A 15,459-nucleotide genomic window follows, 5' to 3' on the forward strand; every position below is an offset into this window, starting at 1 on the left:
ACATGGTCTGTTGTACGGTAATTTGGTAAAAAGCCAATTTGACATTTGCTCAGTACATTGTTTTCATTGAGGAAATGTACGAGTCTGCTGTTAATAATAATGCAGAGGATTTTCCCAAGGTTACTGTTGACACATATTCCACGGTAGTTATTGGGGTCAAATTTGTCTCCACTTTTGTGGATTGGGGTGATCAGTCCTTGGTTCCAAATATTGGGGAAGATGCCAGAGCTAAGTATGATGTTAAAGAGTTTTAGTATAGCCAATTGGAATTTGTTGTCTGTATATTTGATCATTTCATTGAGGATACCATCAACACCACAGGCCTTTTTGGGTTGGAGGGTTTTTATTTTGTCCTGTAACTCATTCAATGTAATTGGATAATCCAGTGGGTTCTGGTAGTCTTTAATAGATGATTCTAAGATCTGTATTTGATCATGTATATGTTTTTGCTCTTTATTCTTTGTTATAGAGCCAAAAAGATTGGAGAAGTGGTTTACCCATACATCTCCATTTTGGATAGATAATTCTTCTTGTTGTTGTTTGTTTAGTGTTTTCCAATTTTACCAGAAGTGGTTAGAGTCTATGGATTCTTCAATTGCATTGAGCTCATTTCTGACATGCTGTTCCTTCTTTTTCCATAGTGTATTTCTGTATTGTTTTAGTGATTCACCATAGTGAAGGCGTAGACTCAGGTTTTCCGGGTCTCTATGTTTTTGGTTGGACAGGTTTCTCAATTTCTTTCTTAGATTTTTGCATTCTTCATCAAACCATTTGTCATTATTGTTAATTTTCTTCGGTTTTCTATTTGAGATTTTTAGATTTGATAGGGAAGCTGAGAGGTCAAATATACTGTTAAGATTTTCTACTGCCAAGTTTACACCTTCACTATTACAGCGGAACGTTTTACACAGGAAATTGTCTAAAAGGGATTGAATTTGTTGTTGCCTAATTGTTTTTTGGTAGGTTTCCAAACTGCATTCCTTCCATCTATAGCATTTCTTAATGTTACTCAGTTCCTTTGGCTTTGATGCCTCATGATTGATTATTGCTCTGTTTAAGTAGACTGTGATTTTGCTGTGGTCTGATAGGGGTGTCAGTGGGCTGACTGTGAACGTTCTGAGAGACTCTGGGTTGAGGTCGGTGATAAAGTAGTCTACAGTACTACTGCCAAGAGATGAGCTATAGGTGTACCTACCATAGGAGTCCCCTCGAAGCCTACCGTTGACTATGTACATACCCAGCGTGCGACAGAGCTGCAGGAGTTGTGACCCGTTTTTGTTGGTTATGTTGTCATAGTTGTGCCTAGGGGGGCATATGTGGGAGGGAATGCTGTCACCTCCAGGCAGGTGTTTGTCCCCCTGTGTGCTTAGGGTGTCAGGTTCTTGTCCGGTTCTGGCATTTAGGTCGCCACAGACTAGTACATGTCCCTGGGCCTGAAAATGATTGATTTCCCCCTCCAGGATGGAGAAGCTGTCTTCATTAAAATATGGGGATTCTAGTGGGGGGATATAGGTAGCACACAGGAGGACATTTTTCTCTGTTAGGATAATTTCCTTTTGAATTTCTAGCCAAATGTAGAATGTTCCTGTTTTGATTAATTTAATGGAGTGAGTTAGGTCTGCTCTATACCAAATTAGCATACCCCCTGAGTCCCTTCCCTGTTTCACACCTGGTAGTTTGGTGGATGGGACTACCAGCTCTCTGTAACCTAGAGGGCAACCAGTGGGTCCGTCTCCTCTATACCAGGTTTCTTGCAGGATGACAATGTCTGTATTACCGATTTCTTTGGTGAAGTCCGGGTTTCTGCTCTTTAGGCCAAAGGCAGATGACCCCAGGCCTTGGATATTCCAGGATAATATAGTGAAGGCTTTTTGTTCCATAGAGTGTCCAATGTTGTTGGTCGTGGTTTGGCCTCAGGCCAGTAAGTGTGAGCAGAGCCTGCTGAGCATCTGGTACATGCCATTGGCTTCGGCGAGTGTGAGAGTGGGGGTTGGGACTGTTTGCCCGCTCACTACCTGGGCGTATGTGTGGCTTCCATGTTGAGGCCCTCTTTGCGGGGGTGGGGTGCATGGGGTGGGCAGGAGTGGCATAGGTCTGATCTGAGGGGGCCTAAATGGGGTGTGGGCATGGTTGACGTGGGGGGGTGTTGATTGGTTGGGGTGGGGGTGTGGATGTGTCTGGGTGTACTGTGGTCTGGATGTAATTCCTCTTGGCGTGGGTCCTCTATGTGTAGTTCCAGGGGGGGGTCCTGCAGATCTGGGAGGGTGTCTCGCTGGTCTGGATGGGGTGTCTATTGATCTGTTGCTCCTGTGTGAAGTGTTGGGGATACGTTTGAGAGCGATGTCCTTTAGAGTTCGGGCAAAGGTGTGCACTGCTGCCTTGTAGAGGTGGACCTGGTCATAGAGGATGTTCAAGTACAGGGTGGAGTGGTGGGCCAGGAAAATGTTTGGTTTTGAGGCACAGTCACGGGAAATACTTGCATTTACCCGCTGTATTGTGGCAGGGTGGAAGTCTTTTCGTGGTAGCAGGGTGGAGATAACCACTTGTGCGTTGGGGAAAGTAGAAGAAGCCTTTTCAATCACTCCCTTCAGTGCTGTGGCCACTCTTTCCTGCTGTGCTCTCAGGTCGTTTGTGCCTGTGTGTATTATTATGTGGCTGGGTGAGCCTAGTTTGGCCTCAGACAGAAGGTCTAGGGCGCGCTGGGTGTTTGGACACCAGAGTTTAGACACACTGTGTTTGGGAAAAAGTTTTTTTTCTTCTGTATATTTCCCATTTGAGTCCATAAGTAGTACAATCTGTGTCTTGTGTTTGTCCTCAGTGGGTGTGGGGGGGTTGTCAAAAGGGCTATCAGGGTGGCTGACAGGGGGGGTGCTCAGAGGGGGTGAGAGCCTCTGGGCTTGGGGTTCTTCATTTGTCTGTTCTGCTGTGATGTCGACTCTATGGTCAGGGTCTGGTGTGGACTGTTCTGCTGTGGTGTCGACTCTATGGTCAGGGTCTGGTGTGGACTGTTCTGCTGTGGTGTCGAGACTTTTGTTGGGTGCTGAGGTGGGCTGTTCTGCTGGCTTCTCTGTGGGGGTGGCCACCTCTCTAGTGGGTTGTTCTCTGTCACACGCCGTCCCCCTCAACTTCTCCTCCATCCCCCTCAACCTCTCCTCCACCAGCAGTCTGATACTCTCCTCTAGTGCTCTGTTCTGCTCCTCTTTCTCCTGTTGTATTTGTCTCACCACTGTCCAAAGTGCAGATATGTCTCTGTCCACCTCCAGCTCTCCGGGTCTGGTTAAGGGGCTGTTGTTGTGCTGGACTGTTGTCTGGGTCTGTGCTGACTGAAGTGTAATCACCTGCTGTTCGAGCTCCACCTGCCTTACCTCCAGCTGGGTGAATTTGTCCTTCATTTCAATGAGGGAGTGGTAATCTGTGCTGGGAGGTTGACTCTCCACTGGGGGTTGCTCACCTGTGGGGTTACATAATGAAGAGGTCTGGTCTGACCCGCTCGGTGTGGGGGTATCATTATCAAGGCAGAGCTTCTCCTGCTGGGCTAATTCTTTGATTAGGTGAAAGTCCAGCTGAAACTGTTTGTGGTTATTCTGTACCATTACTGTTCCGGATTTATAGATATTTATATTACTTAACTCAGAGTCCTCGTTATCAAGTATTCTGAGTTTCCACCCCTCGTTAATCCCCCCTCTCGTAACAAAGGGGTAGTGTGCTAATATAGCACTGTGCCATGCCAGGGGATGGTTTGTGTTGAAGATGAGGTTGCTGATGTTCCCATTTTTGTAATAGTCAGCAAAAAGTGTCTCTTGATTTTCCATAAGGAGCTTCTTCTTGTGGTCTTTTCTTGCCTTATCATTCTTTACATGCACAGGGTACTGTATTTTAATTACCTCTGAACAGCGGGAGGGAGCTTCTAAGGCCTCTCCATTTGGTTGGGGTAGACTGTGTGACTCTCCTGCCATTGTTGGGCTAATGGGCTTTGACACCTCTCACTTGACACGTCAGTGCTAGTTGAAGCTGTATCAAGCTTGGCAGAATTATGTTAGAATTCAGTCCTTATAAAGTCATGTTGTGTATTTTTCTTCTTGGCTTTTGGAAATAAAATATTGTTTCAGACTAAACATTACTCACTCAGTTCCAGGTTGGATGGTGTTTTCAGGTTTCTGTTGTTTTCCAGAGAATTTGCTGTATAGGGTAATAAGTCCTTGGTTGTTGTGAACTTTCCAGGTGATTCCGTAATTCCGTCCAAAATCAGGTTGTGGGTTTTAAGTTTTGATTTGAAGTAGGGGTTATGTTGAAGAGGGTAGAATCCAGTATGTGTTCCTGACAAAAAATCCAAGTTTATCTAACTCCTAATCTATCTTTTTTAAAGAAAATGCTGAAAAATGCAGGAGCTCTGATCCTGACCTCTGCTCTGCTCTGCTCTCTCTCTCTGATGTCTTCTCTCTCTCTCCCTCTCCTCTTTTTGTCCTCTCTCCTTCTCTCTCTCTCTCTCTCTCTCCCTCTCTCTCTCTCTCTCTCCCTCTCTCTCCTCTTTTTGTCCTCTCTCTCTCTCTCCCTCTCCTCTTTTTGTCCTCTCTCTCTCTCTCCCTCTCTCTCTCTCTCTCTCTCTCTCTCCCTCTCTCTCTCCCTCTCTCTCTCTCTCTCTCCCTCTCTCTCTCTCTCTCTCCCCTCTCCTCTTTTTGTCCTCTCTCTCTCTCTCTCTCTCTCTCCCTCTCCTCTTTTTGTCCTCTCTCTCTCTCTCTCTCTCTCTCCCTCTCCTCTTTTTGTCCTCTCTTTCTCTCTCTCTCTCTCTCTCTCTCTCTCTCTCTCTCTCTCTCTCTCTCTCTCTCTCTCTCTCTATCTCTCTCTCTATCTCGCTCTCTCTCCCCCTCTCTCTCTCTCTCTCTCTCCCTCTCCTCTTTTTGTCCTCTCTCTCTCTCTCTCTCTCTCTCTGTCTCTCTCTCTCTCTCTCTCTCTCTCTCTCTCTCTCCTCTTTTTGTCTCCGTCTCTCTCTCTCTCTCTCTCTCTCTCTCTCTCTCTCTCTCTCTCTCTCTCTCTCTCTGTCTCTCGGTGTGACCGTGCTTCCCAAGAAGAAGAAGAAGGTGAGAGAAAAGACAAAGAAGAAGAATTTCTTTGATTCTGGTATTTGATTGGTGGGGCTGAAACTAGGAAGAAGAGATCCTTATAAATGCTGTATGCTGATATTTACAGAGTTAATTATCTACATGATGTAGACTATATATGTTAGGTTACAGAGTTAATTATCTACATGATGTAGAGTATCTACGTTAGGTTACAGAGTTAATTATCTACATGATGTACAGTATATACGTTAGGTTACAGAGTTAATTATCTACATGATGTAGAGTATATACGTTAGGTTACAGAGTTAACTATCTACATGATGTACAGTATATATGTTAGGTTACAGAGTTAATTATCTACATGATGTACAGTATATATGTTAGGTTACAGAGTTAATTATCTACATGATGTAGAGTATATACGTTAGGTTACAGAGTTAATTATCTACATGATGTAGAGTATATACGTTAGGTTACAGAGTTAATTATCTACATGATGTACAGTATATACATTAGGTTACAGAGTTAATTATCTACATGATGTAGAGTATATATGTTAGGTTACAGAGTTAATTATCTACATGATGTACAGTATATATGTTAGGTTACAGAGTTAATTATCTACATGATGTAGAGTATATACGTTAGGTTACAGAGTTAATTATCTACATGATGTAGAGTATATATGTTAGGTTACAGAGTTAACTATCTACATGATGTAGAGTATATACGTTAGGTTACAGAGTTAATTATCTACATGATGTACAGTATATATGTTAGGTTACAGAGTTAACTATCTACATGATGTACAGTATATACGTTAGGTTACAGAGTTAACTATCTACATGATGTACAGTATATATGTTAGGTTACAGAGTTAACTATCTACATGATGTAGAGTATATACGTTAGATTACAGAGTTAATTATCTACATGATGTAGAGTATATACGTTAGGTTACAGAGTTAATTATCTACATGATGTAGAGTATATATGTTAGGTTACAGAGTTAACTATCTACATGATGTAGAGTATATATGTTAGGTTACAGAGTTAACTATCTACATGATGTAGCTATTAGTAAATACAGCTCTCCATGTAAAACATCAAACTCTTCTGGAACCTGTCTGTGCTCTGATTGGTCCTTATACCTCCTCAGGTCTGCTATAGACCACCCTCTGTCTCCTGCCTGTGCTCTGATTGGTCCTTACACTTCCTCGGGTCTGTTATAGACCACCCTCTGTCTCCTGCCTGTGCTCTGATTGGTCCTTACACCTCCTCAGGTCTGTTATAGAGCACCCTCTGTCTCCTGCCTGTGCTCTGATTGGTCCTTACACTTCCTCGGGTCTGTTATAGACCACCCTCTGTCTCCTGCCTGTGCTCTGATTGGTCCGTACACTTCCTCAGGTCTGTTATAGACCAGCCTCTGCCTCCTGCCTGTGCTCTAAGGGAACTGATTGGTCCTTACACCTCCTCAGAGCTTGTGTCATCAGATGACCTGAACTGGGACATGCTCAGGCCTCCCATCAGCAGGATGCTTTAAACCTCTCCCTGATTGGCTACAGAAAGGATTCTTTAACCCTCTTCCTGATTGGCTCCAGCAGGATGCTTTAAACCTCTCCCTGATTGGCTCCCACCAGATACAACCAAGTCTATGGTTATTTTCACTAATATGCCTGCTGAGTACACCTCTGGCGTTTTCTGCCAAGGCCTTAATGGCCGCTTTTGTATTTCCTGTGTCCGCAACAGAACCACTGTTTATTGTCAAACGTCTATTAAAGCACTTCAATGAGCAGGCCTTCCTACACAACCTGGGGAAATGGGGAAACCAAGTCAGTCGCACAACTGAATTCATTCGACCTAAATGTGTCTTCCACATTTAACCCAATGCTGGGGGGGTGCCTTAATCATTGTCATTGGTTAACTGCCTCGCACAAGGGCAGAACAGCAGATTTGTTCAACCTTTCCCAAATTGGGGATTCGAACCAGCAACCTTTTGGTTACTGGCCTAACGCTCTTAACCGCTACTGTCACGTTCTGACCTTTATTTCCATTGTATTTATTTAGTATGGTCAGGGCGTGAGTTGGGTGGGCAGTCTATGTTTGTTTTTCTATGTTTTGGGGCATTTCTATGTTTTCGGCCTAGTATGGTTCTCAATCAGAGGCAGGTGTCATTAGTTGTCTCTGATTGAGAATCATACTTAGGTAGCCTGGGTTGCACTGTTTGTTTGTGGGTGATTGTCTATGTTGATGGCTTGTTTCAGCACAGGTCTCATTTTGTAGCTTCACGGTCGAATTTGGTTTATTGTTTTTGTTACTCGTTTGTAAAGTGTTCAGTCTTTCTTTATTAAAGATTTACCATGGACACTTACCACGCCGCGTATTGGTCTTCCGATCCATCTCGCCTCTCCTCTTCAGATGAAGAGGAGGACGACCGTGACAGCTACATTACCTGCCATCTGTACACTGGCCCAGAATCGACTTATCCCCTCGGTTGAGGACGCTCGGTCCTATTCCTCAAAGTCTTTAATGAACATGTCCTCCTTCAAAAAGTTACAGCCTCTGGTTTAGCACAGAACTGTCAAGGAGATGACTGTGGACAACAGGAAAAAGAGGACCGATCACGCCCCCATTATCATCGACGGGGCTGTAGTAGGTTGAGAGCTTCAAGTTCATCGATGTCCACATCACCAACAAACCTGAATGGTCCAAGGCACACCAAGACAGTCGTGAAGAGGACACGACAAAGCCTATTCCCCTTCGGGAAACTAAAAAGATTGGTTGCATCACTGCCTGGTACGGCAATTGCTCGGCCTCCGACCGCAAGGCGCTACAGAGGGTAGTGCGAACGACCCAGTACATCACTGGGACCAAGCTGTCACGACTTCCACCGAAGGGGGCTCCTCTTCCTGTTCGGGCGGCACTCAGCGGTCGTCGTCGCCGGTCTGGGCTGCTCACTCTCATCCATAACCACATCAGCCACCTTGAGTCTAAAGTCACATCCAGGAATGGTTTATTGTACCACAACGAAGCTTCCTTCACCCACTCTGCCAAGCACACCATCCTGGACGATGGCCATGTAGTTTACAGGCCTAACCTCAATAAACCAGATGTAATTTACCACACTGCCGCCCACTTTGTTACCAGTGCCTACTTTCAACGCTCATCACTGTGACCTTTACACCCTGATTAACTGGCCCTCGTTACCGACACAACGCCAGAGCTACTGGTGTTCCCTCCTCTACCTCAGCTTCCTCCTCTACCTCAGCTCCCACCTCTACCTCAGCTTTCTCCTCTACCTCAGCTTCCTCCTCTACCTCAGCTTCCCCCTCTACCTCAGCTCCTCTACCTCAGCTTCCTCCTCTACCTCAGCTCCCACCTCTACCTCAGCTTTCTCCTCTACCTCAGCTTCCCCCTCTACCTCAGCTCCCTCCTCTACCTCAGCTCCCTCCTCTACCTCAGCTCCCTCCTCTACCTCAGCTTCCTCCTCTACCTCAGCTACCCCCTCTACCTCAGCTTCCTCCTCTACCTCAGCTCCCTCCTCTACCTCAGCTCCCTCCTCTACCTCAGCTTCCTCCTCTACCTCAGCTTCCTCCTCTACCTCAGCTCCCACCTCTACCTCAGCTCCCACCTCTACCTCAGCTCCCTCCTCTACCTCAGCTTCCTCCTCTACCTCAGCTTCCTCCTCTACCTCAGCTTCCTCCTCTACCTCAGCTCCCTCCTCTACCTCAGCTCCCTCCTCTATCTCAGCTTCCTCCTTTACCTCAGCTTCCTCCTCCTCATCTCCTCTACCAATAGCAACCTGGGCTCTGGTAGATGTATCACAAGGGTCATTCAAAAGTCATTTATTTGTGTGTGCGTGCGTGTGTGCGTGTGTGTGTGTGTGTGCGCGTGCGTGTGTGTACTGGCCTTTATTCCGTAGTGAATCAGTGTTGCTAGGGACATGAGGATGTTTACTCTACTGTCAAGTAGAGCAGACTGCTGCTATGGTTACAACATCTCTCTGCACTGTTGCTGCTACTGTGTCTCCCCATGTGCTGTCTCTCTCTACTATCTGTCCCTCTCTATACCTCTCTCTGTCTCTCTCTCCCTCCCTCCCTCTCTCCACACCTCCCTCCCTACCTCCCTCCCTATCTCTATACCTCCCTTCCTCTCTCTCTCTCCCTCCCTCTCTCTATACCTCCCTCTGTCTCCCTCCCTCTCACTCCCTTTATACCTCCCTCTCTCTTTACCTACCCCTCTCTCTATACCTCCCTCTCTCTATACCTCCCTCTCTCTCTCCCTCCCCCTCTCTCTCTCTATACATCCCTCTGTCTCCCTCCCTCTCTCTTTATACCTCCCTCTCTCTCTTACTCTCTCTCTATACCTCCCTCTGTCTCCCTCCCTCTCGCTCTCCCTCTCTCTCTATACCTCCCTCTCTCTTTACCTCTCTCTCTCTATACCTCCCTCCCTCTCTCTTTATACCTCCCCCTTCCTCTCTCTATACCTTTGCACTATTGGTTAGAGCCTGTAACCTTCCTCTCTCTTTATACCTCCCCCTTCCTCTCTCTATACCTCCCTCCCTCTCTCTCTATACCTCCCTCCCCCTCTCTCTGTATACCTCCCTCTCTTTCTCTATACCTCTCTCTCTCTCTATACCTCCCTCTCTCTATTCCTCCCTCTCTTTCTCCATACGTCTCTCTCTATATACCTCCCTCTCTCTCTCTCTCTATACCTCTCTCTGTCTATACCTCCCTCTCTCTCTCTCTCTCTCTCTCTATTCCTCCCTCTCTCTCTCTATACCTCTCTCTGTCTATACCTCCCTCTTTCTCTCTCTCTCTATTCCTCCCTCTCTTTCTCTATACATCTCTCTCTCTATATATATATATACCTCCCTCTCTCTCTCTCTCTCTATTCCTCCCTCTCTTTCTCTATACGTCTCTCTCTCTATATATATACCTCCCTCTCTCTCTCTCTCTCTCTCTATATACCTCTCTCTGTCTATACCTCCCTCTCTCTCTCTCTCTCTATTCCTCCTTCTCTTTCTCTATACATCTCTCTCTCTATATATATACCTCCCTCTCTCTCTCTCTCTCTCTCTCCCTCCCTCCCTCTCTTTCTCTATATATCTCTCTCTATATATATACCTCCCTCTCTCTCTCTCTCTCTCTCTATTCCTCCCTCTCTTTCTCTATACGTCTCTCTCTCTATATATATACCTCCCTCTCTCTCTCTCTATTCCTCCCTCTCTTTCTCTATACATCTCTCTCTCTATATATATGCCTCCCCCTCTCTCTCTCTCTATACCTCTCTCTGTCTATACCTCCCTCTCTCTCTCTCTCTCTCTATTCCTCCCTCTCTTTCTCTATACATCTCTCTCTATATATATATACCTCCCTCTCTCTCTCTATGCCTCTCTCTCTCTCTATTCCTCCCTCTCTTTCTCTATACATCTCTCTCTCTATATATATACCTCCCTCTCTCTCTCTATGCCTCTATCTCTCTCTCTCTCTATTCCTCTCTCTCTCTCTCTCTCTCTCTCTATACCTCCCTCTCTTTCTCTATACATCTCTCTCTCTGTATATATACCTCCCTCTCTCTATTCGGTCTGTTTCAGATAGGAAATACAAAGATAGTGTTCACCAGAAAGAAAGAGATGTAATGATGAGAGATGGAGAGAGGGGACAAACAACCAGAGGGGGCTGGTGGGGGGAGCTATAGGAGAACAGGCTAATTTGTGATTGTAAATGGAATGGTATCAAACACTTCAAACATATAGAAACCCCACGTTTGACTCCGTTCCATTACAATGAGCTCGTCTTCTTATAGCTCCTCCCACCAGCCTCCTCTGCTAGCAATTTGGTTGGACACATTCTAAAATATTCATATTTAAGTTCCTGTAGTTGTGTGAAGCTGCAGTGTTTTTGAGCATTGCCAGCCAGGACTTTGAGACTCACTTAATCATATCCAATCGATACTGACACCTGCTGGTCAATGTCTGTAACTGCATATTAAAGATGAACAGGTGAGCTAAATATGCCATTCTGCGCACTCACTCGCTCACTCTAGCATTGCCAACAAAGCCATTACAGCCGTGTTTGTGTTTTGTTTGTTATATGCCCATATTTACTCCCTGTCTTTTCCTATGTCATTCTTAACCCACCGCATGACTCATTGGATGACTCACAGGCCCCATTCCCTCATATCCTCCTGGGCAGAGAGAGAGAGAGAGAGAGAGAGAGAGAGAGAGAGAGAGAGAGAGAGATGAGGAGAGAGAGATGAGGAGAGAGAGAGAGAGAGATGAGGAGAGAGAGATGAGGAGAAAGAGAGAGAGATGAGGAGAGAGAGAGAGAGATGAGGAGAGAGAGATGAGGAGAGAGAGAGAGAGAGATGAGGAGAGAGAGAGAGAGATAGAGAGAGATGAGGAGAGAGAGAGAGAGATGAGGAGAGAGAGAGAGAGAGAGATGAGGAGAGAGAGAGAGAGGGGGGGGGAGACAGACATGGCTCTCAAGAGAAGACAGGCTATGTGCTCACTGCCCACAAAATGAGGTGGAAACTGAGCTGCACTTCCTAACCTCCTACCCAATGTATGACCATATTAGAGAGACATGTTTCCCTCAGATTACACAGATCCACAAAGAATTCGAAAACAAATCCAATTTTGATAAACTCCCATATTTCTGGGTGAAATTCCACAGTGTGCCATCACAGCAGCAAGATTTGTGACCTGTTGCCACGAGAAAAGGGCAACCAGTGAAGAACAAACACCATTGTAAATACAACCCATATTTATGCTTATTTATTTTATCTTGTGTCCTTTAACCATTTGTACATTGTTAAAACACTATATATATATATATAATATGACATTTGTAATGTCTTTATTGTTTTGAAACTTCTGTATGTGTAATGTTTACTGTTAATTTGTATTGTTTTTCACTTTATATATTCACTTTGTATGTTGTCTACCTCACTTGCTTTGGCAATGTTAACACATGTTTCCCATGCCAATAAAGCCCTTGAATTGAATTGAATTGAGAGAGACAGACAGACAGACAGACAGACAGACAGAAACAGAGAGTGAGAGAGACAGATAGACAGATAGAGAGAGACAGAGCCACAGAGAGAGAAACAGAGAGAGAACAAAAGAGGGGTGAGTAACAGAGGAGTAACAAGGGAATGGGGGGAAGTTAAAGAGATGGCCTCTCGAATAGCGCAGTGGTCTAAAGTGAGGTGCCACTACTTCCTGGTTCGAATCCAGGCTCTGTCACAGCCAGCCGCGAACGGGAGACCAATGGGGTGGAGCACAATTCAAATCAAATCAAATTCAAATCAAATCAAATTTATTTATATAGCCCTTCGTACATCAGCTGATATCTCAAAGTGCTGTACAGAAACCCAGCCTAAAACCCCAAACAGCAAGCAATGCAGGTGTTGAAGCACGGTAGACGGAAGAAACCTAGAGAGGAACCAGGCTATGTGGGGTGGCCAGTCCTCTTCTGGCTGTGCCGGGTGGAGATTATAACAGAACATGGCCAAGATGTTCAAATGTTCATAAATGACCAGCATGGTCGAATAATAATAAGGCAGAACAGTTGAAACTGGAGCAGCAGCACGGTCAGGTGGACTGGGGACAGCAAGGAGTCATCATGTCAGGTAGTCCTGGTGCATGGTCCTAGGGCTCAGGTCAGTTGAAACAGGAGCAGCAGCACGGCCAGGTGGACTGGGGACAGCAAGGAGTCATCATGTCAGGTAGTCCTGGGGCATGGTCCTAGGGCTCAGGTCCTCCGAGAGAGAGAAAGAAAGAGAGAAGGAGAGAATTAGAGAACGCACACTTAGATTCACACAGGACACCGAATAGGACAGGAGAAGTACTCCAGATATAACAAACTTACCCTAGCCCCCCGACACATAAACTACTGCAGCATAAATACTGGAGGCTGAGACAGGAGGGGTCAGGAGACACTGTGGCCCCATCCGAGGACACCCCCGGACAGGGCCAAACAGGAAGGATATAACCCCACCCACTTTGCCAAAGCACAGCCCACACACCACTAGAGGGATATCTTCAACCACCAACTTACCATCCTGAGACAAGGCTGAGTATAGCCCACAAAGACCTCCGCCACGGCACAACCCAAGGGGGGGGGGGGGGGGGCAACCACTTCAGTGAATCAACCCACTCAGGTGACGCACCCCATCCAGGGACGGCATGAGAGATCCCCAGTAAGTCAGTGACTCAGCCCCTGTAATAGGGTTAGAGGCAGAGAATCCCAGTGGAAAGAGGGGAACCGGCCAGGCAGAGACTGCAAGGGCTCCAAGTTGCTCCAGAGCCTTTCCGTTCACCTTCCCACTCCTGGGCCAGACTACACTCAATCATATGACCCACTGAAGAGAAGAGTCTTCAGTAAAGACTTAAAGGTTGAGACCGAGTTTGCGTCTCTGACATGGGTAGGCAGACCGTTCCATAAAAATGGAGCTCTATAGGAGAAAGCCCTGCCTCCAGCTGTTTGCTTAGAAATTCTAGGGACAATTAGGAGGCCTGCGTCTTGTGACCGTAGCGTACGTGTAGGTATGTACGGCAGGACCAAATCAGAGAGATAGGTAGGAGCAAGCCCATGTAATGCTTTGTAGGTTAGCAGTAAAACCTTGAAATCAGCCCTTGCTTTGACAGGAAGCCAGTGTAGAGAGGCTAGCAATGGAGTAATATGATCAAATGTTTTGGTTCTAGTCAGGATTCTAGCAGCCGTATTTAGCACTAACTGAAGTTTATTTAGTTCTTTATCCGGGTAGCCGGAAAGTAGAGCATTGCAGTAGTCTAACCTAGAAGTGACAAAGCATGGATTAATTTTTCTGCATCATTTTTGGACAGAAAGTTTCAGATTTTTGCAATGTTACGTAGATGGAAAAAAGCTGTCCTTGAAATGGTCTTGATATGTTCTTCAAAAGAGAGATCAGGGTCCAGAGTAACGCCGAGGTCCTTCACAGTTTTATTTGAGACGACTGTACAACCATTAAGATTAATTGTCAGATTCAACAGAAGATCTCTTTGTTTCTTGGGACCTAGAACAAGCATCTCTGTTTTGTCCGAGTTTAAAAGTAGAAAGTTTGCAGCCATCCACTTCCTTATGTCTGAAACACATGCTTCTAGCAAGGGCAATTTTGGGGCTTCACCATGTTTCACTGAAATGTACAGCTGTGTGTCATCCGCATAGCAGTGAAAGTTAACATTATATTTTCGAAAATATATAGTGAAAACAAGTGGTCCTAAAACGGAACCTTGAGGAACACAGAAATTTACAGTTGATTTGTCAGAGGACAAACCATTCACAGAGACAAACTGATATCTTTCCGACAGATAAGATCTAAACCAGGCCAGAACTTGTCCGTGTAGACCAATTTGGGTTTCCAATCTCTCCAAAAGAATGTGGTGATCGATGGTATTAAAAGCAGCACTAAGGTCTAGGAGCACGAGGACAGATGCAGAGCCTCGGTCCGATGCCATTAAAATGTAATTTACCACCTTCAGTGCTATGATGGGGTCTAAAACCAGACTGAAGCATTTCGTATACATTGTTTGTCTTCAGGAAGGCAGTGAGTTGCTGCGCAACAGCCTTTTCTAAAAATGTTGAGAGGAATGGAAGATTCGATATAGGCCGATAGTTTTTTATATTTTCTGGGTCAAGGTTTGGCTTTTTCAAGAGAGGTTTTATTACTGCCACTTTTAGTGAGTTTGGTACACATCCGGTGGATAGAGAGCCGTTTATTATGTTCAACATAGGAGGGCCAAGCACAGAAAGCAGCTCTTTCAGAAGTTTAGTTGGAATAGGGTCCAGTTTGCAGCTTGAAGTTTTAGAGGCCAAGATTATTTTCATCATTGTGTCAAGAGATACAGTACTAAAACACTTGAGCGTCTCTCTTGATCCTAGATCCTGGCAGAGTTGTGCAGACTCAGGACAACTGAGCTTTGAAGGAATACGCAGATTTAAAGAGGAGTCCGTAATTTGCTTTCTAATAATCATAATCTTTTCATCAAAGAAGTTCATGAATTTATCACTGCTAAAGTGAAAGTCATCCTCCCTTGGGGAATGCTGCTTTTTAGTTAGCTTTGCGACAGTATCAAAAAGGAATTTCGGATTGTTCTTATTTTCCTCAATTAAGTTAGAAAAATAGGATGATCGAGCAGCAGTAAGGGCTCTTCGGTACTGCACAGTACTGTCTTTCCAAGCTAGTCGGAAGGCTTCCAGTTTGGTGTGACGCCATTTCCGTTCCAATTTTCTGGAAGCTTGCTTCAGAGCTCGGGTATTTTCTGTGTACCAGGGAGCTAGTTTCTTATGAGAAATGTTTTTAATTTTTAGGGGTGCAACTGCATCTAGGGTATTGCGCAAGGTTAAATTGAGTTCCTCAGTTAGGTGGTTAA

This window comes from Oncorhynchus clarkii, chromosome 10, assembly GCF_045791955.1.
Source record: "Oncorhynchus clarkii lewisi isolate Uvic-CL-2024 chromosome 10, UVic_Ocla_1.0, whole genome shotgun sequence".
Lineage (NCBI taxonomy): Eukaryota > Metazoa > Chordata > Actinopteri > Salmoniformes > Salmonidae > Oncorhynchus > Oncorhynchus clarkii.